At 42.9% G+C, this 22520-nt stretch overlaps 1 protein-coding gene across 5 annotated transcripts in view; it reads right to left on the bottom strand.

Annotated features, from left to right (window-relative positions):
• Nucleotides 1-22520, bottom strand: part of MGAT5 (alpha-1,6-mannosylglycoprotein 6-beta-N-acetylglucosaminyltransferase) — a 324876-nt gene that overhangs the window by 249140 nt on the left and 53216 nt on the right. Inside the window, exon 1 of one of the 5 annotated variants that reach the window (XM_055261079.2) lies at nt 7712-7730. The exons of the other annotated variants lie outside the window; for them this stretch is intronic. The gene's annotated coding sequence lies outside the window, so the exon portion shown is untranslated. Of the gene's footprint in view, nt 1-7711; nt 7731-22520 lie in introns of those variants that run through there. 5 annotated transcript variants of the gene reach the window in all.

Raw genomic sequence — 22520 nt, 5'->3', positions numbered from 1 at the left:
TTCCCCCAAAGCTATTCTCCCTTTCTTCCATAGGAGCAGGAATTCTGCAGAGTATCTCACTACAGAGTATAATTATCTCTTGCAGCTGAGTGGCAGAGTGATTATATTTTGCCAAGTGGAACAGGAGTAGAAAAAAATCTACCCAACCTCTGGGTTATCATTCCTCCTTGCCCTTCCTCCTACCCTTTTTTTCTCCTTTATTTCAGGGCATACAAAGGAGAGCAACACCGGGGGTGGCAGGGCAACCAGAAGGAAGGAGCCCAGCCCCCTATAACTTCAGCAGGCAGAAATGCCATTCTAGCTGACTTTAAAGTAAAAGGAAACTAAACTGTCTTGTTTAAATCAGTATCGTTTGAGGTTTCTGTTAGAGCAGCTAAACATGTTCCTTAATACAAAGATTTTCCGTCCTACATGGAATATGAGAAGAACTACTGATCAAGAAGCAAATCCCTCATACTTTCCTTTTCCTCCTTAGCCTAACAAGATGGCGGACACCATCGTCTTTGACTCCAAACGATAGCAAGTTATAACAGGAAGTTCAAGAAATCTCTCTTTAATCTCAAATCCTAATTTTTTTTTTTTTTTTTTTTTTTTTTTTTTTTTTTGAGACGGAGTCTCGCTCTGTCGCCCAGGCTGGAGTGCAGTGGCACAATCTCGGCTCACTGCAAGGTCCGCCTCCTGGGTTCATGCCATTCTCCTGCCTCAGCCTCTCCGAGTAGCTGGGACTACAGGCGCCCGCCACCACGCCCGGCTAATTTTTTTGTATTTTTAGTAGAGACGGGGTTTCACCGTGGTCTCGATCTCCTGACCTCGTGATCCGCCCGCCTCGGCCTCCCAAAGTGCTGGGATTACAAGCGTGAGCCACCGCGCCCGGCCTCAAATCCTAATTTTTAAGTGCTAGATCCACCTGAAAATACAAGCTTTGCTTTTCTGGTCACTCAATGTCTCAACTGACCTTTTGAATTGAATTTTCTACCAGCCTCTCTCATATGAATTACTCAATTTCTGGAACAGGTCTAGCATCACCTTATAATGCTAATGCTGTTTCCCCTGCCTAGAAGACCCTTCCTGAGCTAGAAAATTCCACAACATCACGGTCAAGTTCAAACGTAAAAATGTTCCAACTCCTAAGGGCTTGGAAGACTTTGAAATATTGACTGAAGTATATTGGGGCATACATACCTGCTAACCCACCAATCTGCAGAGTTCCTAAAGGCAGAAGTAGTTTTTCATCTTTGTATCTCTGACCACCCCCCATACCATCCACCACATACATCCCAGTACCTGGCACAGTAAAAACTCAAGAAATATTTGATGAACTAATTAAGAAACCATTGAACTGTGTTAAGGTTGTCCTTAGAGTATTTTTCAAAGTAGTTGAAAATTCAAAGACAGAGGCCACGACTTTAGGAAGTCCCCTTGTAAATCAAACACACATATTCCTGTTAAACCAGTACAACTTAGCCTATTAAAATGAGATAGGAGACACAGCCTTTAAACCAGGGGCAGCCAATGTTTTGGCTTCACTAAAGGGCCACACTAGAGGAACTGTCTTGGACCACACACAAAATACACTAACAGTAAGGAAACCTGATGAGCTAAAAAAAAATTCCATTTTTTAAGAAACTTTACGAATTTGTGTTGGGCCACATTCAAAGCCGTCCTGGGCCACAGGTGGCCCGCAGGCTGGACAAGCTTCCTTTAAACTATAAAAGCGGAGCTAAAGATCCATGTCACTTACAAGCATCAACTATCATTAGGAGTTGAACCTTACGGGAAAACAATTTTGCACTTAACAGCAACAATTTGCTAGCTCATTAACAAACCTGGGCTGTCATATTTTTAAATGATCATTTTGCTTTGAAAATGAATCCTACATTCAATAGAAAACAAAACACGTATTTTAAAGTGTTTTAAAAAGCTCCCTTGGATCCATAGTTTTTTTTTTTTTAAGCCTTAAGATCTGAAAATAAAAGGCTATATACCACACATTCACACCTTCCATACTGGTACTTGAGTACCAGAGGCAATGGCCTAAAATCGTTTCAAAGAAAGGGGAAAAATATACTTTCAAACACCAACAATAGGTAAATTCCCAAGGACAGGAATATCTAAACCAATTAATTCTATGCTCCACAAAAATTTCCACTTCTGCTAACTTGCTTACAGCTTGGCATAGAGACTAAATGTCTAACTAATGGGTAAGAAACAACAGAGGCAATGAGCAAATTCAACTTCCGAAGAGCACCACGTTCAGTGCACTACAGAGGAGGCTCCAGGGAACTACACCTTGAATAATATGTTGGGGAAAAAGTTGCTTTTAGTTTCATGAGGATCATCCTGACTTTTTACCCTGGAATTTTTGGAATGGGGTTTTCTAGACCATTTGTTCTAGACACTCAGATATATTAAGTGACTTGCTGGAGATCACAAGCCAGTTATAGGCACAGCAAAGCCTAGACGCCCCTGGTCTTCCAGTACATTCTCCAGCACAGCACACAGAATAAAGTCCATTTCTTAATACAATTGTCACAAATAAAATCCACTACGGAAAATGAGATTACCCAGCCATTAAGTTTTTCCAAGTTCTTCCTAAAACACAGGCTCATGCACACCAGACATCAAACACAGAAAAGATTATAGACGTTAAAAAGGCTCTAGGTGAACTTTACAATGAGATTCACTTAATGCAGTAGGTACTAGGCATTAAAAAATGAGTAAGGCCAAAGGACACTCATCCACAAGTAGCTCAGTGAAACAAACGGAAACCTACGTACATAAATTATGAAACCACATGCTGCAGCCGATATGGGAGATAAGAACAGGGTACTATGGGATATTTCAGACTCCAGAATTTAAAGCTTTAGATCTTTCTTGTCATTTCTAGGGTAATTCTAGGAAAGTATACTCTAACTTAAGCAGATAAAAACATAAGAATTGTTGAACAGAATGCCTAGACTAAAACTGAAAGGCGATTTCAGAACTTTTGAAAAGATAAATCCTTGTCTAGAAACAGAAAATTCACACTTGAATCTTTTTTCTGAGTTAAAAATGTAAAGGGGTATTAAATTTGTTTATGACTAATAAGGTTTGAAGTCTAACACAGTACCTGCTAATTCAGATTCAAGTCACCCTCTTAGGTGGGTAAGAAATGAGCCATTGGTTTAGGAACCTGAAGGAATCCAAACTGTTCACAAGAATATTCCAAAGGGTGTTTCGGTCCTGGAGGTTAACAACCTCCACTATGCATTATATGGATGCCAACTGTGTTCTGGGAGATATTTGAGATTACAGGCCATAAAAATAAAATAGATCTGTGACTTTCACAGCCAGTCACAAATAAAATGCTGCTGGACCTTTTAAGTCTGAACAATCCACTCAGACTACAGATAAAAGACTAGATATTAGTAAAAGAGCACCCAACTTCAACTGCATTATCAGCTTCCGGAAGTGAGGTTCTTACAGCAACATGAACCACCTGAACCACAAAATACCAAATAATATGAAGAAGGGGGCGCAAATGCTCATGGAAGATATTCCACCAGGGCCTTGAACAGTACACAAAGTGAGGGCAGATTTGGAGAACACTCCTGTCTCTCCAAAGTCCTGGTGAAGCGGGCAAGATTTCACAATCTGCTTCAATGACAGAAGCAAGACAGTACTCTCTATATCTACCTTGAAGTATCTAGACCTCCCGGGGGAGGGGGGAGAATGTATGCTAGCAGGACCAAAACTCAAGGACTCTAAACAACCCCTATCATCTGTTTCCTAGAGTGTGAGCAAAAGATTAGATTGATTCAAACACTTATTATTACTGAAAAGCACACAGACATAGCTCATCTTCAAGACACTGACTAATAAGTAGACTTAGAGGTAATATCCCACCCTCCGCCCCCTTGTAATTGTCCAAGGTTGTAGTAAGAATGAAGGATCAAGAATACATGTGGAAAACTGTAACAGCAGTAGTATTAAAGCCACAAGGACCATTTTTTCTACCCCCACCCCCACAAACTAATATATAAGTATCCTGCACCACCTAATGCAGAAGTTGAAGTGTATTTTAAAGCCATCATTGCAGACAGCTCCGAGAAGAAATTTACTCTGTGCCCCCAAGTTGGCACAACATAGTTATTTAGGGATACAGATTTATAACAATACTAGCAATAAAAGTGATTCAATTCATTCATAGGAAATTATTCCAGAAAGTGTCACCTCTTTCTCCTTCCTAAAATAGAAGGAGAGAAAAAGAAACAAATGCAAATTGCCACTGGCAGAGTTTTGTATTGAAAGTGCATGGAATGATTCAAGAGCAACTCAAGGTTTTTGGCAAATGCCTGTTCATTAACCCAGTAGGAGGTGCAATACCATCTGGCACCAGTGTCCAGTGGAAGATATATTGCTCAGGGTCAATTCTGAGCAGCAGGCAAGTTTATTTTTACTCGTTTTAAGATTTTATGCACAAAAGTACAAGGACATAAATGTCTTGAGTTAGGTGTGCCAGGAAGATTTAACAGGCCTGGAAAATGGGATCCAAAAATGGGATCTAGCAGAAGCCAACTTTCAACACGATTGATTAAAACACTCTCCCAGCAAACCCCACAAGGCCTGGGCTAGAAACTTGTCAAAAACACACACACACACACACACACACACACACACACACACACACACACAAAGATTTGGGGTATGTAAGAGAGGGGAGATTGCCCTGTATCCTCTGATGTCAAAAAAACTCAGAGGGGCTCACTCACATTCAGGCTGGGCCTCCCAAGAGGGCTAGGAAGGCGGGCTTAGGGGGCATGTCCACCACCGCCTGGGCACAAGGGCAGCTGCTGTGTGAGGAGCCAGCTAGCCACTGGGTGCTGGGGACCCCTATAAACAGGCCCATTTTGCCAGGTTCTCCCCCTGGGGATCGTTCTCTTTTAACCTCACGTAACAGCTGGATGTGGTACATGTCTATAATCCCAGACATTCAGGAGGCTGAAGTGGGAGGACTGCTTGAGTCCAAGAGTTCAAGAAGAGTCTGTGCAACACACTGGGCATGTTGGCACATCCCTGTAGTCCCAGCTGCTTGGGAGGCTGAGATAGGAGAATTGCTTGAATCTGAGAATTCAAGGCTGCAGTGAGTCATGACCGCATCACTGTACTCTAGCCTGGGTAACACAGCGAGACCTTGTCTCAAGGAAAAAAAAAACAAAACATAAAAATAAAAATAACCTCACAGAGCCAATCGAAATATCACTTTTCCAAGTGAAATTACTGTTTTTTTTTCTAATAGACCAAAATACTTGATCACAAAAAATTTATTAAATACTGGAAAACCACAAAGAAAATTTGTTTTAAACATCAGTCATCATTCCACTCCCTACAGATGGTAAAATTTTAGTATGTTCCATATATATTCTCATATATGGTATATCATCCATACACATATATCACAAAAATACACTTATATTTATGCTTGCTTTCTTACAGCCTTTTATATCACAACAGATTTTAAACATTTTCCCATGATAAATATTTTACCACAATTTAAAAGCTAAGTAGTAATTGCATGTTTTACTTAAATAATCCCACAGTACTAGACATTTAATTTGTTCAATTTTTCCATTTAAAAAATAAAAATAAAAAATAAAAAAATTCAAAAAAGTAATGCAATAGTCTTTCACTCCTAACATTTGTATATCATACCTCTGTATATTTCCTTAGAGCAAAGGAATTATCTGATACAATAATACGAGGATTTTTAGGCTTGTGTAACAGTGATATCCCATGTTTCTTTCAGTAAAATTGTACTGATTTATATCCCCAAAACTAGCAAGATATAGCTAGCAAGATATAAGGATGCCCGCATACCTGTTTCATTCCAATTTGTGCTGCTATGACAGAATACTTGAGACAAGTAAGGAACACAGATTTATTTCTTGCAGGTCTGGAGGCTGCAAAAGCCCAAGTTCAAGGGGCCTGCATTTGAGGGCATTCTTGCCAAGTCACCCCACAATGCAAGAGCACACGCATGGGAGGAGGAAGAGAAGAGGAGGAGGAAGAGAAGAGGAGAAGGAAGAGAAAAGGAGGAGGAAGAGAAAAGGAGGAGGAAGAGAAAAGGAGGAGGAAGAGAAAAGGAGGAGGAAGAGAAAAGGAGGAGGAAGAGAAAAGGAGGAGGAAGAGAAAAGGAGGAGGAAGAGAAAAGGAGGAGAAAGAGAAGAGGAGAAAGAGAAAAGGAGGAGAAAGAGAAAAGGAGGAGAAAGAGAAAAGGAAGAGAAAGAGAAAAGGAAGAGAAAGAGAAAAGGAAGAGAAAGAGAAAAGGAGAGGGCCAAACCCACCCTTTCATCAGCAACCCGCTCGCGCCAGGAAGAGGAGGAAGGCGCGAACCCACCCTTCCATCAGGAACCGGCTCGCGCCAGGAAGAGGAGGAAGGCGCGAACCCACCCTCCCATCAGGAACCCGCTCCCGCAAGGAGGAGGAGGAGGTGAACGAGGGCGCGAACCCACCCTTCCATCTGGAACCTGCTGGTGGGAGGGGGGAGTGGGGGAGGGGGCGAACCCACTCTTTCATCAGGAACGCGCTCCCGCGATAACCCCATTCATCCATTCAGGAGGGTTGAGTCTGCATGACTTAATCACCTCTTAAAGTTCTCACCTGTAAACAGTACTGCATTGGGATGTTTCCAACACGTGAACTTTGGAGGACACATTCAAACCATGACAATACCCCATGCTCTCAAAGTTTGTCGTGTACGTTTTATTGTCACTTTAAAACAACACATGCCAATTAGGTACGGCCAACTATTACTAATAAAAATCACAATCACAACAGGTACTGGGTGCATACTATGTGCCAGGCACATAATTCAGAAAAAGAACAGACGGTGCCAGGGACTGGTGGGGAGGGACACAGTTTTGGCTTGGGAACATGAAACGTTCCAAAGCAGGAGGATGGGCTGAGCCCAAGAATTGGACACCAGCCTGGGCAACTTAGCAAGATTCTGTCTCTACAAAAATTTTTTTAAATTGCTGACTGGATGCACTGGCTCATACTTGTAAGCCCAGCACTCTGGGAGGCGGAGGCGGGCAGATCACTTGAGCACAGGAATTCAAGACCAGCCTGGGCAACACGGCAAAACCCCATCTCTATAAAAAAAAAAAAAAATACATAAATTAGCCAGCCATGGTGGCATGCACCTGTAGTCCCAGCTACTCGGGAGGCTGAGGTGGGAGGATCACCTGAGCCTGGGGAGGTTCAGGCTGTAGTGTTCCTGGATCATGCCACTGCACTCCAGCCTGTGGAAAGAGAGCCTGTCTCAAAAAAACAAAAACAAAGGAGAGGAGATTTGAAAACAAAGGGCCTCCCTTGAGCTTTGTAACTAGTTAGGGTGCTCCAGCCACTTGGGCTCCAATCAAATCCTCATCAAGTCCTTTGGAGTAATGCTAATCTACAGAATTTTTGTTGTTGTGGAGTTGGGTGGTGGGGAAGGGAGATGGGACTACAAACTCTTCAGATAAAATGAAAATACCCCCGGGAACATTCAATCTTTACTTGCAGGTACTGTGAAATTCATGAAAGTGAGAAGTCTGCAGTAGCAAGAGAAAAATAGCAAATCAAAGAAATGAACTACAGAAACCACACGTGCTACAAAAATCAAACATGGGAAAATCAGGTGAGTGTTCACTAATAATTGAGATAGCAAGGAAGACCACAAAATAGATGTTACCACAAGCCTGCCCATCACCAGATTACAAGTCTTCAGTGGCCAAGAACTTCAGATGCTTAAAGCAGAAAGACAGCCTGCCCATCCACAAGCCAGCACCCCATGTCCATCCAAAGTTGGGGTGCATTTATTCAGAAGGGCGTATCTGAAAGCCAGAAAGATAGCTTATAACTAGCAACTCAGTGGATTCCCAAAGTGTCACAGAAAGTTTTAAAACCACATTCTCCAAAGACTCAAACTCAGAAAAGCAGTATTCGTGGTATATTTAGTAAAAGGTCACCATAAAATTCCAGAAGACAACTTAATTGCCGTGAGACTAAATAAAGTTATTCTAAAGAAAAGGAAAGAGGCCAGGCACGGTGGGTGGCTCACGCCTGTAATCCCAGCACTTTGGGAGGCCGAGGTGGGCGGATGATGAGGTCAGGAGATGGAGACCATCCTGGCCAAGACGGTGAAAACCTGTTTCTAACAAAGATACAAAAATTAGCTGGTCATGGTGGCAGGCATCTGTAGTCCCAACTACTCGGGAGGCTGAGGCAGGAGAATCGCTTGAACCCAGGAGGCAGAGGTTGCAGTGAGCCAAGATCCCGCCATTGCACTTCAGCCTGGCAACAGAGCGAGACTTTTGTCTCAAAAAAAAAAAAAAAAAAAAAAAAAAAAAAAAAAAAATAGAGCCATGAGGTTAGTCACATGTTATTGCATAACCAGAAGCCCAACCTGACACTGGATTAGAGCAGCAGCACCAACATGAGAAAAGAGCTGGGCCCACTTCTCCCAAGCAGCCCTTCCCAGGCCACCATCTTGTATTTTGCTATCTCACATATAATCTCCCTATTGTACAGTAAATAATCTGACTGGCCTTTGCCCCTGGTTGGGAAGAGGGAGGGTTCAAAATCCTTGGACTACCTGCATAGTAGGAGTGTATTTATTTTTGATAAACCCCTTGGATCACACCTGAGTTTACACTAAGATGAGATGACTCAGGCTGGAGTTTGGCCACCAGAAAAACCAACCATGCAATTAGAGGATCAGGGTTCTAAGCCAGCCCAATCCAGAGAGGGGGAAAGGAGGGGACTGGAAATTGAATCATTGGCCACGTGGTTGTACTCAATCAATCCTACCTATGTAACGAAACCCCAGTAGAAACTCTGGACACCAGGCTCACTGGAGCTTTTTGGTTGGTGAACACATCAATGTGCCAGGCAGGTGACACACCCTAGTTCCAAGGGACAATACACAGGAGCTCTGCATTCGGGACCCTCCCATACATCAGCCTATGTGTCTCTTCATTTGACTGGCCTTAACTTAAGACCCTTTATAATAAAACCATCGTTGAAAATAGAGTGCTTTCCTGAGTTCTGAGATTCATTCTAGTAAATTATCAAACCTGAGAAGGCCATGGGAACCCCTTGGATTGTAACCAGTCAGTCAAACGGGTAAATGGCCTGGAAGTCCTACTTACAGTGGACATCTGAAGTGGGAACAGCCTTGTTGGGAACCATACCCTTTAACTGATGGGGTCTGCACTAACTCTGGGTGGTTACAATAGAACTGTATTGTACTATACTAGGAGGTGTCAGAACACACCCACCACCACCTCCTTTTTCCAGTCAATTCAAGTGCTACACACCAGTTCAACACTCAGGTCCAAATAACACAACTTTTATCTACCAATATTTATGCCAACTGTTAATGACCAACAATCTTCTTCCATTTAGTAACAGCTAAGATGTTTTAAGTACTTGCTACCCCAGACATAGTTCTAAGACCTTCCACATGGATTAACTCAATCATCACAGCAACCTCATAGGGTAGGTACTGTATCATTCCCACTTTACAGATGAGAGCACTGAGGCATAGAGTGGTTAAGGGACTCGTGCAAGACCACATGGCAGAGGTGCCAGGATTCAAAGAAAAAGCTCCTCCATCCCTAGAGGCTGTCCCTTAGCCACAAGTCTACAGGAAAAGCTGTGCCTTATGGCTGCCTACCCTTGAGGGCCCTTGGACAGCCACTACTCTCTATCCCCACTTGCTCCCATTCTCTGTCCTTAGAATGGCCTCATGCCGATTTCCTTAGGGAAGAATGTGTGCTTTTTTGATGGCAAAATTAGCCAGCTTTGACTGCAGCTCAGGAAAACTAATTTTGAGAACACAGCACTGAGGGAGGTTAACTATTTCCCTGAAAGTCTTTTCCAACAAAAACACAAATTAGCAGCTAGATGGTACTGGATGTGAATACAAGTGACAAATTTCACTGCAATAAATGAAGAGGTTCAAAGTTTTTCCTTTTCAGCACTGTCTCCTTCACCACAGGCAGAATCTCTCCACGGCTGACACAAACCTCCTCTCCCTTATTTTTCCCTATTACTTAAAGTGTTCAATACTTCTTCACTTTTATTAAATTGATAATACAGTTTGAAGTTTTCAGTGTGTTTAGTGTAGCAATTAAAACCTCAGGCAGTCACGGTGGAAATTTTTCAAATAAAAATTATATAATAAGGAGATCAGTGGGTGGCCTTTCAATTTCATTCACTTATCCGATCAATATTTTGAACATTTGCTGCATGCAGAACAACATTCTAGACACTCGAGACATAGCAACAAAGTTGACAAAGTCCCTGCCTGCCCTCATGACGCTTACATGCCAGAAGGAGAGACAAAGAAGGAATGGGCAAACATACATGTGTGTGCATGTACATGCACGTGTGTGTAACTTCAAGAAATGGTAAGAATTCAAAGAAACAGAGCAAGTAAAGATCTGGGGGAACTAAAAGACAACGTGTGTGGCTGGAGTGAAATAAATCATAGGAAAGGTAGCAGTAGATAAAGTCAGAGAGGGACCAATTCATTCTCAACGGATACATCCAACCACTTATCGCTATCTCCCTCCCCTCACCTGAGTCCATGTCACTATCACTTCTACTGGAAGACTGTCATACCTTCCTAGCTGATATCTGCTTCTATTCTTGCCCCTTACAGTCAATTCTCCATGCAAGTGGAATGATCCTTGTAAAAACAAATCCAATCAATTCAGGACATCCTCCTGCTCAAAATCCTTCACACACGTCCATCATAATCATGACGGAACCCAAGTTCTGAGCCCTGCCCAGCAAGGCTCTCCATATACGGGCACTACTTGCCCTCCACACTCAGCCCCTGGCTCCCTTTACTCCACTCACATGGCCCTCAAGCTAGGTCAAGTTTGTTCCTGCCTCAAGGCCCCTGCAGGTACCCTCTCTTCCTCATGGAACTTTCTTCACCTTGGATACTGCCTTGGCACTCTGCTCAAACATCACTCCCTCAAGCAGCCTCCTGGACCACCCAACCTAGAATAGCTCTCCACGCGGCACCATCTCCTGCCCTACTTGGTTTTTCTTCACAGCCTGAATCTCCACCTGACATCACATTTACCTGTTTCTTCCTCTGTCTTTATTCACCACTATACCTCCAGTGCCTAGAACAATTCTGAGTGCAGAGTAGGACCTCAATCAATGCATGTCAAATGAAGGAATGAATGACTCTGATGATGCCATCACTGACTAGGTAATACAGAGTAAAGGCACGATCCACAATCTTGGGCATCCATGCTATCCACACCAGCTGGCAGGGACAAGGCACACCTGGTTCACATCCTGTCACCTGCTAAGCCCAGAAGGCAACATCATCCATCAGACTCAGCCAACTGCTCCAATTAATGTGCTCCGATTCTAACCCTAAGAAGACATGGACTCCCTACAAAATCATTTGACAACCCAACATGTATGCAAAAAGGCCAACAAGTGCTCCTTAATTGATGAATTTCTCTGAATCTGAGGTAAGTGGCACTGACATCTCAAATCCTCTCTGCCAGTAAATGGGTGGGCAGAAATTCCAAGTAAAAAAAAAAAAAAGAAACGACTCCAGGGCTCTTTTTTCCTTGACTATCCCCTCTGGCTGCTCAGTCTTTACACACCTCCTCTCTGCCCATTAGATTGGGCAATATCTCCCCCATCACTAGGACAGCACAGTGTGTTCCATCCGGAGTAACTCTCACTACACAAAAGGCCGACACATTCCAGGCTAAAATCATAACTGGGCTTTAACTGGACCCTTCCATGTTGACCTGCTCTTTCCCATTTGGGGAGACAGGCAGGATTGAGGAATCTGTCTTCTGACAATTTGGGATCAGTCTTCTCTCTTGCTTTCTTTCCCTCAAGTTGCAAACAGTAAGTCATGCTATGTGAGCCCCAAGCCCCAAGCCCCACACAGGTGCCTCTATTCATAATCTACGGGTCCTCAGCCTCATGAGGACAGCAGAACCCAAACATCACAGGCTCTCAGCAGAACACCAGGCGATCCTGCAACATGGATTCTCTTTTTCTGAACCAGAAGCAATCGGACTCGGGGAAACAGAACCATGCTGTGGACAGCAGCCTCTGCATCTCCAAAGAACGCAGAAAATATTCTATCTCTCCACTTCCCTACAAGGTCTGGATTTTTCCTTGGTTATTCATTTTGCCACTCGTTGGTACTCACCGGCAGATAAGCAACTGCCCCCAAATTGAGCAGATTAGGGAAAGATGGTCTTAAAATTCGGAAAGCTCTATTGTGTTGTTTAATTTCTTTTTCTGGGAACTGAAAAAAATAATCACTGATATGAATCTAGGGGCCCAGTACCTGAGTCAGTTAAGCACTTATATCAAAATTACTGCAGAAATGAAACAAGATATGCAACATACAGGGCCCTTGTTGGCTGCACAGTAATCACGTAAAAATAGCAATTAGTTCCTTTAAAAGATGATAATTAACACTGCCTTTACATAACCCACTTTTAAGTTTCTTTTTTACTGATGTTTTCCTGCATCGGCAATCAGCAAAGTAATCAGCATCAACGTCAAGCATTTTCTCTGAGACACGAACACTTTCATCAGCACCTTCACATACACAAAGGCATTCCCATTTGGAAAACAAGAGGGGTAAAGATAGGGGATTGAAAGGCATGGTTCTTATCCTTCAGCATTCTGGAATTCCCTCGATGACCACAGGGCTGCAGGAAGAGGTTCTGCCCATAAGGACTCAAGACTTAATATAAATGACTACAGAGTACACTGTACCCAATATGTAGTCTTTTGTCCCTGACCCACTCTCATCCTTCCCCCAGAGTCCCCAAAGTCCATCATATCATTCTTATGCCTTTGCATCCTCACAGCTTAGTTCCCACTTATAAGTGAGAACATATAGTATTTGGTTTTCCAACCCTGAGTTACTTCACTTGGCATATACTGCTCGAGGGACAGGTGCACCAAGATCTCAGAAATCACCACTAGAAAATATATTCATGTAGCCAAAAACTAACTGTTTCCCCAAACTATTGAAATAAAATAAATGACTGCAGAGCAAAGAAAAGTCTCCCTTGCCTCTGAAATGTCCCCACTCTGGCCAGCCTTGCATGGAGATGCAGACACTTCTGAGCACCTCTGTCAGGCACTGAATATGTAAACAGTCATGCTCTCTGCTCAGTCATGTTCTCTGCTCTCAAAATGTAGTGAGGTACAGACACATCAGTAATTATGTTTTATAATTATCTACTGATGTGTCTGTACCCTACTACAGGAAGTATTTGTTGAGGCTCTACTATGTGCCAGGCACCATTGTGGATCCTGGGTTCACAGCAGTGTGCAAATGCAGCAATGTATGATATGCACACAGTATTCCAAGAACACAGAAGAAACATCTCCCACATGATCCAAGAGGATGAAGGAAGACTTCTCTGAAAAGGAACGAGTTCTAGCTTCTGGAAGGAGCCTTGAAGGACAAAGAGAAGACGGTGGGGAAGGCATCCCCAGCAGAGAGAAGAGCACATGCCCAGAGCAGAACTAGCACCAGTCACACTCAAGGGTACCCTTCCCTGCAGGCTGGAATGTAAAGGCAGGCAGGGAGAGGCCAAGGAGAGTCTAGAGAGGCCAAAGTGGGCAGGGGCCTGAAATGCCACAGTAGGACTCAGGACTCCCCTGTCCTCAAAGGTTGACTTTGAAGAGCCCTGAAACTCACAAGCAACATGATCCATTTCCCGTCTCAGATACAGTTTCCTCCTGAACTGGTTTTTATTTGCAACCATTGCTTCTCCATCATCAGAGGGGGGAAAATACAAAAAATAAAGGCAGATTTAGAAAGTGGGTACAAATAAGTTTCAAAAAATAAAGCTAAGATTCTTTATTTTAATTAGAGAAGATGGCTAGAAACCACTGAAGGAGAGAATTAAAAAAGAGAAAGGCTTTCACAGACAAAAAAAAATTAAGTGAACTAAAAAAGCAACTTTACAGAGACAAACATCCCTGACTTAGCAATTTTGCTAGAACTGTTCATTTTCGTCTCTGCTGGGACCAACAGAAACTGCATGGCAAACGTTTTTCATGTCCCACATGGCCTGCTGCCCACGTAACACCTCAGTGGAAGCCACATCAAGCTCCAAACTTGGCCGCCTTGCTCAACATGAGCGAGCCAGCCCGTGACAGATCCAAGAAGGAGAATACAAATCCTCACCATGGATGACGGCTGCAGACAGCCTGTTTTTTAAAAATAATAGTTTAAAGTGAATTTAACAGTTCCACGTTACTAAGGGCCTTCAAACTGAGTGCTCCATTTCCCCATGGCATGAAGGGCAATTTCAGCTCCCCCTGGCCCAAACTTCAACTATTAAACAGGCTATCCATTCAGTTTCTATAGACAAGACTACTACCACTCAGAAAATGGTATTCAGAATGTAATACACTGATGTAGTAAGATTGCACTGCAATGCTATTATTTCCAACTCAAATCCAGTGATAAGTTTCTATACAGTGTACCCAGCTTATTGGTCAAATCTTAAGCTTGTAACTTACTCTAGCTTCAAATGAACTTGATTGCTTCAATCCATACATGAACACAAACCTAATTTCTATATTACCTTCCTTCCAAATAAAGTTCTAAAGCCCAACGAGTGATGTAATTATGTTGTTTTCTTCATTATGAAAGCAACCGTATTAATTTTACTACCTTGAAGAACAATATTATGATTAGTGAACCCATGCATGGAACAAGGAATTTTTGTGAATCTACCACTGAAAATTGCCCAGTTTGTTTAACTGCCACATTTGGGAATATTTCAAATATCAACAGTTAGAATCAAAACCAAGAAATTGGTTAAAAATTAATCTTATGGCCGGGCACGGGGGCTCACTCCTGTAATCCCAGCACTTTGGGAGGCCGAGGCGGGTAGATCATGAGGTCAGGAGATCGAGACCATCCTGGCTAACACGGTGAAACCCTGTCTCTACTAAAAATACAAAAACAAAATTAGCCAGGTGTGGTGGTGGGCACCTGTAGTCACAGCTACTCGGGAGACTGAGGCAAGAGAACGGCATGAAGCCGGGAGGCGGAGCTTGCAGTGAGCCAAGATCAGGCCACTGCACTCTAGCCTGGGCAACAAAGGGAGACTCTGTTTCAAAAAAAAAAAAAAAAAAAAATTAATCGTACAATCTGTAATGTATAATTCCATTTATGTAACAAAGAAAAACAGGTAAAACTGATCTGTGCTGTTAGAAGTCAATGCAGTGATTAAGAACGCTTGTGATGGGGTGGTGGTGACGGTGACCAGAAACGGGAACACGAGGAGCTTCCAGGGCTGTGCATGTTTTGTTTCTCCACCTAGGTACTCCTAACACAGGTGTGTTTGGTTGTAAATCATGCTGCATACCAATGATGTGTGCAGTGTTCTTTGTATAAATGTATCAATCAACACAAGTTGACTGAGGATGAAGGGCAGAGTTTGGTCTACTCTCACAAAGACCATCATGGGTCAGAATTTCAGTTCTATGTAGCATTTAAAAGAGCACCAGTTTCCTGTGGGCAGATGCCACAGATCAACAGAAATAACATTGTTTTATTGGGCCTGCTTTCATTCTCTCACTCATTTCTCTTGAAGATCTCAACCATCCTATATATGACATATAGCTCTCACTCATTTCTCTTGAAGATCTCAACCATCCTATATATGGCGTATAGCTATGATAGATGACAATAGGTCAGATCACTAATTGAAATTCCCTCCTCCATACAAAATTATTTCTAATAATCATGTAATAATCAATAATCATAACATCCTTTTGAATCATTCTTTAGTTTTGAAAACAACTATTTAGAAAGAGTGTCAATTTTAAAGTTATTTCTGAGCCTCAATATTATATTTCTTCTATGAACTACCAAAGCATACCATATGCACTTAACCAGATGTTATACTCACAGTTCACTTCTTCATCATTTTACATTTTAAATCACACATAAAATCTCCTAGTGATCACACACAATGAGGGAAGTGAAAAAACTCAAGTTCTGTTTCTTCACCTTAAACTGTGCTATCATTTTTTATTACAAATCTCTAAACACAAAAGCATATTGTACCATAAGGGTTAGAGATGTGAACTGCACCTAGAGGAAGCTCCAACAATTCTAAACAGGAAATTACTCAAGGCAAAGTGTGGAGCTGAGTCCATGTGCATTGGGACCAACTGTGTAATAGGGAGTTCTCCAAATTAACTTTCATGTGGCATGCAATAATTAAGGTGTAAGAAGTGCACTAATCTGAGGTGTATATATAAATATATGTGTTTATCTATACATATGTCATTAGTGACAGTAGCAATATTTAGAATTTAGACAAACCAAAGATTTTTCAGGAAGTATTTTATCACCAGCTTAGAACTGCTCACGCATTGTGATAAAAAAGAAAAGAAAAAAAAACAGACTGGCTGAGGTCAGATTGTTTTCAGCCTCTACAGACAATGTGCCCCCTCACAACAGCTGCACCTGGAGAGGACCTTTTCCGTTTCCCCACCCTCAGGAGACAAAAGGAACCACACCAACAAAAACCTCCCAACCACACAAGAAAAACAAGTTTAGGCACAAAAGCTCTTGTGGACACACGTAAGCCCTTCCGGTTTACATGAGTGTAGAGCAGCGTTTCTCAACCTCAACACTACTATTTGGGCTGGATAATTCTTAGCTATGGGGACCGTCCTGTGCATTGTAGGATGTTTAGCAGCATCCCTGGACTCTACCTACTGGAAGCTGCCAGTAACACTCTCCCAACCTCCACCAAGACGTAAAAATGACCATGGAGAACAAAATTGTCCCTGGTTGACAGTCACTGTTAGAACATCTTTGGAAGAGTACACAAGAAATCAGGTACATTGCTTACTTCTGGGGAGGAAGGCTTCAAAGTACCTTTTGAATTCTTAACATGTATATCTATTATTTAAATAAATACACTTAAATACACAAAGTAAACTAGAGAAAGAAATGAGAACAAATGTTTAGGCGAGACAGGGTATCGCTGAGAAAGTATCCGCAGCTCTTTCAAATTATCTTCCCTTTGTTTTCTCTCAAAAATGTGCCCCTTGAACAGAAAAACAAATTAACATCTTTCCAAGAAGGTTATTCCACCCTATAAAAGATTTTCTGTAAACATGGAAATGGGTATTTTACAGAAAAAAATTCCTGGCCCCTAAAGAAAACATTCCTGGTCCCCTTCTTGGAATCTCTTATTTTACACACAGTTCTAACATTATGTGCTTTCCCCAGGTTAGGTCAAAGCAGAACAGAACAGAAGCGGCAGATGAGAACCACGGTAACGGCAGGAACACGGTCCCCACAGAGCCTAGTCCTGAGCCAGTCTTGGTATGGTAACAAGAGTGAGGCATTTGGAGGCACATTCTACCGCCTTCTAATCATGGAACCCTAAGCAAATCATGGCCTTCCAAGACCTCAGTTTTTATTTCTGAAATGAAGGGTAATGCATGCTTCATAGCGTTGCTGTGCGAACTGATCCTATGAAATACATGGTTTTACAACAGGATTACAAACATCCTGGTAAACCAGTGGTACCTGTTGACTTTACCAAGAGGAATTTGAGTATTAAAAATAGCCTTAGGGTTGGTTCCAGCAGCATCGGCCGCAGATTTGTTGCTGGAAAGAGGTCCCAATACAGACCCCAAGAGAGGGTTCTTGGGTTTCCCACAAGAAAGAATTCAGAGTGAGTCCATAAAGCGAAAATACGTTCATTAGAGAAGAAACAAAAGAATGGCTACTCCACAGGCAGAGCGGCAGCATGGGCTGCTGGACTGAGTATACTTACAGTTATTTCTTGATTATATACTAAACAAGTAGTGAAATATTTTCTGGGAAAGGGGTGGGGAGCTCCTGGAACTGAGGGTTCCTCTCCCTTTTAGACCATATAGGATAACTTCTGGGTGTTGCCATGGCATTTGTAAATTGTCACGGTGCTGCTGGGAGTCTTTTAGCATGCAATGCATTATTATTAGCCTGTAGTGAGTAGTGAGGATGACCAGAGGTCCCTTTCATCACCATCTTGGTTTTGGTGGGATTTGGCCAGCTTCTTTATTGCATCCTGCTTTACCAGCAAGATCTTTGTGACCTGTATCTTGTGCCAACCTCCTACCTCATCCTGTGAACTAAGAATGCCTTACCTCCTGGGAATGCAGCCCAGCAGGTCTCACTCTCATATTTAGCCCCTATTTAAGATGGAGTCACTCTCATTCAAACGCCTCTGACAGATTCAGAAGTGTAAAAGAGCATGAAGCAGATATGAAGGCCAAGAAAGCAGAACAGGGAAGAATAAAGGGTTGGGGACCAGACTTCCTGGGTTCCGATCCTACGGGTGACCCTGGACAACTTCTAGACTTCTACTTGCCTCAGTCTCTTTATAAGCTGAGAATAGGACAGCCAACTTGCAGTGCCCACAATGGTCTTATTCTATAAAGTCTCTGCAGACAGACACTGAGTTAGTGAATCCTGAAACATTGCTCCTAGAAAAGACACAGGGTTGGGTACCTGCAAGCCTCTGGTCACAACATTTTCACCAACTGATCAATGCATAGTTGATGTGTGTGTTTGACGACACCTTATGTTACTGATTCTTTAACACTGAAATCACAGCCAACACTACTACTACAACTTACGCCTGCATGAAGCTTATCTAGCAAACGTATTTTCTCCCTAAGATACATCACAGCCTTCTCCAGCCTTCTTGTACTGAAGAACACTAGACAACCCCTCAGCACTATGGTTGGAGGCCATTTTAAGCAGCAAAATCACTTTTTTAAAAAAAGGCACAAAAAAAGGATAAACACGGTACTAACCAGATGGAAGAAGAACACTTATTTGCAATATGAGAGCTTAAGCAAGAAGGCCTTATTCATCCTCAGCTGGGAACATGGACACCAGGCAACTGAAATCTTCTACTCTGCATGTCCGTGAATGACCAGGAAAGTGCAGAGTATTGATTTCAGGGTTACAAATAAGTATTAATGAGGACGCAAATTCACAAACACAGAAATCTTGAGAATAATGAAGATGAACTATATCTGCCTTCAAAGATGGCTTTGATGAGTCAATGGATTAATGCAGATAAAGCACACAGGAAACATTCAGTAAATGTTCGTTATTAACAGGGAGTCAAATATGTAAATATCATGCAGTGTAAAGAACACGACAGAAACATGAAGAGAGGACACAGGTGTTAACAAAGCCACAGAGGAAGGAATGTGGCATGGGGGAAAGGAATCAAGAATTCAAGTTCTTTCCCTAGAGCAATCTCTTACTCCTCGACTTACCTTCCTTTGCACCAACGTTATAATCCCTGTGCCACAGCCATCTGCCTTTTTGCTCTCAAATCCATTCTCTGCATACTTTGTCCTTTTACAAATATCCAGGAAACTACATTTCCCAAGCTCCCTTGCCACCGGGTTTCTAGTAGTGCTGGCCTATGGGAGGCACCATCAGAAGCTGGGAGGGGAAGGTGCCTGGGTCTCTCTCCCAAGTCCATTTGCTGGGTAGGATAACCTTCTCTAGGGAGACAGCTCTCTCCAAAGAACCCTATTGCCCTTTCCATCAGCTGCCACCCCCACCACCCTGCCTCCACAGTCCTGGGGGTAGACATCTTTCTGAGGTTACAAATCTCTAGATTGCTGTAACAGTCTGGTAACTCTCCTCTTCCATCTCCTAAATGTGCAATTATCTGTATTAGAATCTGTTAGAAATGCCTAGTCCAGTTTTCCTGATTCATGCCCTATAAAACACTGGCTCTAGAAGGAATTTTTAGAAGTTTTACTTTTAGATGTTTTTACAGCTTAAAAGTTTTCTGCCTAGAATCTCTCCCAAAATCTCACCTCTATGTTCTGACTCTGGCCTCTCTGATTTGAAAGCAAAGAAAAAAAAAAAAAAAAACCTGGTTTTGTCTTTAATTCACCAATGCAGGAACAAAAAAAGCACACTTATGCAAATATTATAGTTATTTAAGTTTTTAAAAATCACATTACATTACCTCTGCCACATTTCATCATGGGCTACCAATTGCCCTCACACCGATACACCTATGCCGTTTCCCTCTGCTTAAGTGCTGTTTACTTTTTGAGAACCAAGCACTACTCTCAACTCATAAATATCTTGACTTTTTAAACAAAATCCAAATGCAGCCTATGGCACATCACCAATTCACTCTCATTGTCAGCATCGGCCATTCCACGCTGCTGACTGCGAGCCTGCATGAGCACTGGCCATTAATTCTGAGGCAACTTCCATTCTCTGCTTTCCATTGTTTCTTACCCCAGTGCATAAAAATTTTATGCCTGACCATCATCATGCCCAGGCGTAATACATTAATAAATGAGTTCATTTGGACAGAAGAATGCAATAGTGAGTAAGATTCTGATCAGTGAATCAGAAGAATGGGAAAGGGCAGGCAAGGGGAATGCCAGCTACTCACTGAAATCCGCACTCTCGTCATCTTCCTGGGCACACAGCTGGACCTCGCTTCCCTGCCAGGGGTGGCCAGGTGACCGTGTTCCTGGCAATGGAATGCGAGTAGAAAGTGACGCTAACCATGGCCAGGCCCGGCCCTAAAAACTTCCATGCTGGCTCCTCCATCAGATCCCCCCAGGCCTGTGGGCTGGAATGACAGTTACAGCAGGATGACCTAGAGAACCTGTTTTCAAACAGTCAGGGCCTAAAGCCTGGGTTGCTACAGGACTTCTTTAAAGAGGTCATTCCCTCCCATCCCACAGAACTGTTTATCAACCTAAAACTATGAACAAGAAAAAACTTTCACCAGGTGCAAGATTACTATAAATAGAGATACACACACACACACACACACACACACACACACACACACACGGGTTCATTTGTTACAGGAGGTCCCTTTCACAGGGCACGTGCCTTTCAAATGAGTGGGTCAGGTATCTGGTCATGGTGGCTGAGGGCATACATGAGATAACCCCAGCACGTCCCTCCCAGAAGGAACCCTAAGGAGAACCCACTTGGGCAGAGGCTCAGAAACAAGCACCTGTTCCTGGTCCCACATGTCCTGTTACGAGACCAGTGACCTGTTAAACCATCACTTTCATCCTACAGCCTAAAAACCAAGACCTTCGGAGGTCAAGGTGGGCCTCTGGGCATCCAAAGACAGAAAGAGAGCTGAGACCCACCTCTCCAAGGTCAGTTCCACTCCAAGGGGAGCCCACAGCACACTGCCAGTACACCAAGTATTTGTTTCTGCTCTATGATCAATAACTGAAATTGAGTGTAAGTGTTCTAGAAACTTTTATAGCAATTTGCTAAGGTAATATTATGTATTTGAATCTAATAAAATTGGGGGCTTGTATTATAGACTTTCTAAATTTCATTTTTCCAGTCATTTATTCTTATTTTATCAGTTCACGATGGTTTCGAATTTTTTTTTTCTTTTCTTTTTTTTTTTTTTTTTTTTTTTTAAGACGGAGTCTCACGCTGTCACCCACGCTGGAGTGCAGTGGTGCGATCTTGGCTGACTGCAAGCTCCGCCTCCTGGGTTCAAGCGATTTTCCTGCCGCAGCCTCCCCAAGGAGCTAGAATTACAGGCGTGTGTCACCAAACCTGGCTAATTTTTGTATTTTTAATAGAGAAGGGGTTTCACCATGTTGGCCAGGCTGGTCTCGAACTCCTGACCTCGTGATCTGCCTACCCCGGCCTCCCAAAGTGCTGGGATTACAGGCGTGAACCACTGTGTCCAGCCTCGAATTTTTAAGAACTATTTTTCCTCCTTCCCAGACTCCCAAAACTCTTCAGCCAATTCCCAAGGCCTCCACACCCCCTTCCCAATCCTTCCTGCTTTACCCTCAGGGGGCTCTCCTCCATGTTCTGGCCCAGCAACCCCCTTCAGCCTTCCTCTCAAGGTGGTACCTCTCTCCGTAAACAGTAGTCTTAACCTTCCCCAGCCCCTCCAACGTGCTGGCCACGGGCACCAATTCCTATAAGCCATCCTGAGGCTCTGGCCAAAACAAACAGTTAAATGGATGACTAGTCATAAAACAACATGATTGTAAGCTATCATAAAATAATCCAGGACCCTGCTCCCAGTAAATAGCCAGTTAAAAGAAAGAAGGAGAAAACTGTCCATAGGTCCTACCCACATTAATTAACCTGAGGAAGCACCTCCACCTGCCTGACAGATGCCATCTATCCATCACTCTCAACCTCAATGACAAAGTAAAGCAGCCTCCACCCCTTTCTTCCAGGGAGGTGGACACACATGGAGAAGTCCCAAACCTGGCTTGGAGAGAAACGAGAAATTATTCACAAAGTGGCATCAACTATGATGAAGTATTATGGGAAGGGAACAGGATGTGGAGACAGCATCAGCTCTGCCAAGTGGGACCCACTGAATTACCCCATCACAGGGGAGTCCTGAACTAGCTGGAGGAGGAGGGAGGAAAGAGGAAGGGGATTCTCTCCCACACAC

Source organism: Symphalangus syndactylus, chromosome 22, assembly GCF_028878055.3.
Source record: "Symphalangus syndactylus isolate Jambi chromosome 22, NHGRI_mSymSyn1-v2.1_pri, whole genome shotgun sequence".
NCBI lineage: Eukaryota > Metazoa > Chordata > Mammalia > Primates > Hylobatidae > Symphalangus > Symphalangus syndactylus.
This window is presented reverse-complemented; position numbering and strand designations above follow the sequence as displayed.